Source organism: Aythya fuligula, chromosome 19 (genome assembly GCF_009819795.1).
Source record: "Aythya fuligula isolate bAytFul2 chromosome 19, bAytFul2.pri, whole genome shotgun sequence".
Taxonomy (NCBI): domain Eukaryota; kingdom Metazoa; phylum Chordata; class Aves; order Anseriformes; family Anatidae; genus Aythya; species Aythya fuligula.
The window spans coordinates 11,945,395-11,949,034 of NC_045577.1; the positions used below are offsets into that span (position 1 = coordinate 11,945,395).

The 3,640-nt window shown below is 44.6% G+C and overlaps 1 long non-coding RNA gene across 2 annotated transcripts; it reads left to right on the plus strand.

The window, feature by feature from the left end:
* The first annotated feature begins 1,224 nt into the window (after positions 1 to 1,224).
* LOC116496792 lies at positions 1,225 to 3,348 on the plus strand. 2 transcript variants are annotated; one of them, XR_004254045.1, is made up of 3 exons: positions 1,225 to 1,296; positions 2,511 to 2,564; positions 2,974 to 3,348. It is a non-coding gene; the product is annotated as an uncharacterized LOC116496792 (long non-coding RNA). The 2 variants fall into 2 exon arrangements; XR_004254046.1 differs by lacking the exon at positions 1,225 to 1,296 and adding an exon at positions 1,583 to 1,623.
* Positions 3,349 to 3,640: the final 292 nt, after the last annotated feature.

Here is a 3,640-nt window from a genome sequence, read left to right on the forward strand (position 1 = left end):
AGTTTTTCGTGTTGTAGTGTTGATATGTTTTTTAGGGTTAGGGTCTTAGGGTTTTATTTTTGGTCAGTTACTTAGGGTTAGGGTTTTAAGATCTTAATTTTTTTTTTTTTTTTTTTTTTTTCAGGGTAGGTTCTCCAGGATTAGGTTTTTGAGTGTCCTAATTTTTTTTTTGGTTAGGGTTTTGAGTGTCTTAATGTTTTGGGTTGGGTTTGGGTTTTGAGTGTCCTAATGTTTTGGGTTAGGGTTTGGAGCGTCCTTATTTTTTGGGTTTGGGTTTTGAGCGTCCTATTTTTTTTTTGGATTTGGGATTTGAGCGTCTTAATTTTGTGGGTTTGGGATTTGAGCGTCTTAATTTATTGGTTTAGGGGTTTTAGGCATAGGTCTTCAGGGGTTTAGTGTGGTAAATAGTTTGGGTTAGGTCTGTAGGGGTTTCGATGATTTTTAGGGTTAGGGCTTGAAGCTTTTTTGTGTAAGGGCGGTAACGGCTAGGGTTCTCTGATTGGCCATGCCAGCTCTCCAGGGAATGCTAGTAGGTGTAGTTTTCCGGCACCAGGCTTCCAGGAGGTCATGCTGGGTGCCCAGAGCATACCGGGAAATAAAGTTCTGGGACTCCGGACTTCCGGGAGGCCATGTTGGGTGCCCAGAGCACGCCGGGAGATGTAGTTCTGGGACTCCGGACTTCCGGGAGGCCATGTTGAGTGCCCAGAGCATGCCGGGAGATGTAGTTCTGGGACTCCGGACTTCCGGGAGGCCATGTTGAGTGCCCAGAGCATACCGGGAAATGAAGTTCTCGGGTTCAGGACTTCCGGGAGGCCATGTTTGGTGCCCAGAGCATACTGGGAAATGTAGTTCTCAGGAACGAGGGTTGTGGTTAGGGGCTGGGGCTGGGGCTAGGGTTAGGCCTAGTGAATGCTGGTTCTCTGTGTTTGCAGATGATGGTGAGCCCGTTTAAACTAACTCCAGTTGAAGAAGTTTCAGTTACTTGCTTGGTAATATTGTCAGTTCAACATTAAAAGCTGCAGCAAAAGGGGATTTTTGCTTCTAGAAACACCCCAGGTCTCTTGTCTGCTCTCTGCATGCTTTTGAGATAAAGCAGATTTTAAAAAAGAAACAAACAAAAAAAGAAAATCAAATAAAACATCACAGCTGCTGTTGTGCCTGCTTTCTTCCTACTTTCTTTTGATTTGCCCCTCCCCTTTACCACGTGATTTGGTTTGGGTGCTGGGTGGGGCCAAATGGTATATGAGCCGCAGGCATGCCATCAGAGAGCTCCTTCTGCCTGGGCTGATCTTCGGGGTAAGTGCTTTGTGTTTCCTTCAATCAGTTGCAGGGTTCTCTAGACAGGCTGGAGTCGATGGATTTCTGGATTTCTAAGTGCTTGGAATTCACTTAATAGAGGGATATTTAGTAGAGGTTGCTGGCTCACTGTTTTTTGTGATGGTGGGATACTCTTCTGTTTTTGAGCTATATTTTAATCTCTAAATGTGTAAAACCACTGGTGTAACTCTCCAGAGGACTAAAACCAGCTTGATTGCATGGTACACATGGCTTGATAGCGTAGATGCAGCATTACCAAGAAACTGAGCAGTGTTGTATCAGAGTCACCTTTTTCATCTGCAAAGGGTAAGTCTGTGATTACCCCTGCGGGGCTGCTGTGTGTGCATGTCTTTTTGGCATTTGTGGAGCTCAGTTGTTTTTTTTTGTGTGTATGTTCTAAGTTTTTGTTTTTTTTTGAGGGGCAAATAGTGTGTGTGCTGAGTGTGGTTGGCAGGAGGAGGTGGGGAGCTGCTCAGGACTGGTAGGTTTGGTTTCTAGGAATATGCAGCATCCTTCTTGCGCGATGCAACTGATTGTTGGGCGGGAACATTCCAGCTTGTGTGTCTTAAGCAATTGAGCTCGTGTAGTGTGTGTTGTGTGGCCCGGGCAGAGTTTGCTGTGGCGCTGTGAACGAGGAATCTCAGTTAGAACTGGTGAGCAGCTGAAGTACCAGAGCTGGGAAGAAAGAGGTATTGCAGCAGGTACGCTGTGGCTATGAGGTGCCTCAGAGTGTGCTTTTCTCTTTTCTTTGCAAGTGCTTAGTGCAGTAGTGGAGAGGGAAGGGAAATCCTCATGTCACAAAGCACTTGCAGGAAGGTTAGTGTTGTCAGCCTGGTCATCCCTTATCTGAAGCGAAGGGAAGATTGTTTGGTGTTTGATTGTTTTGGCATATAACCTGTTCTGCTCCTAGATTTTTCTTTCTACATAAAAAAATGTTTGAGCTATTTCCAGTTAAGAAAGTTCCAGTTACTTGCTGGGTCGTATTGTCCTTTCAATATTCAAAGCTGCAGCAATAGCATGGGGATTGTTGCTTCTAGAAACACCCCAGTTCTCTTGTCTGCATGCTAAAACAGATTTAAAAAAAAAAAAAAAAAAACAACCAAGAAACACACACACAAACAACAACAACGAAAAACCACCATTGGGTGATTTGTTGTGAATGCAATGATCATTTAATCCCTTTGTTTTCCCAGGTGATGTGGATGATACTGGCTGCACTGTTGGAGCTTGGATTTGGAGAGGAACAGGTGAGCACAATGGTATGTTGCATCAGTACTAGTCAGCATTGTGGAGCAGGTGGGCACTGGGGCTGGTGTCCTAGTGAATGCTGGTACTCTGTTTTTGCAGCTGATGATGACCCTGGCAATTAACTAAGATGTGATGACAGCTGATGTGGTAGGCCATGGGTGTACTAATACATTGTCCGGACTGTTTTGGCAAAGATATCCGGTCTGCCTCTGGGCACGTACTGAAGGGCAGCTGGCACAGTCATCTCTGTGGTGTTTGGCAGATGTGGATGGGGGAGAGTTGAGCTGCTTGCGAGCAGCTGCTCGCATAGTGCTTGAATAGTGCTGGAGGAGAGGTTTGTTGTTGAATCGTCAAAGCTTTCAGATGTGGACTGTTTTTTTCTTTATTTATTTATTTTTTTTTGGCAAGCCTTAGATAAACCTCAGGAGGAGTCAGCCAAAGGAAAGAACACCTTCCGGAATTGTCAAGCTCTCATTTGGCAGCTCAGTGACTGGTTTGGTCTATTTCTAAGGTGCTGAGGCAAGTTGTCCACTGTTTTGAAATGATAATGTTGTAAACAGGGTCCCTTGTGTTGTTGAGGGATGGGTACTAATACTGGCAGCTGAATGACTATCCTGTGACTGTTTTCATTTGATAAAGCTGAAACACAGTGTACAACCTGGGACATCACACCCAGAGCTGCCTCTGGCAAGGTGAGTGAGGAACAGATGTAGGAGTTGTTGAGTTGCAGGTGTGGGAATAGAAATGTTGTTTTTGCAGAGTTACATTGTTTAGAAGGAGGGAATGTGGTACTGAGATATGCTTACAGTGATAAGAAAGTTTAGCAGGCGACCTTGTAAAATGCAGACAATCAGACTCCTTAGGACAATTAGGTGAAAATCACGGTGTCAAGTCAGATAAGTGAAGAAACATTACCACTTCAAACAGTAAAAATGTCAAAAGAAATTTGAAATTTAACAGGCCGGCGACTGAAGGCCATGCATTGTTTGTGAAGCATCAGATAGATTGTGAATCTGGATTGCCCACTCAGTGGGGAAACAGGGGAGGGTCCTGCCATCAAAAGGTATATAAACTG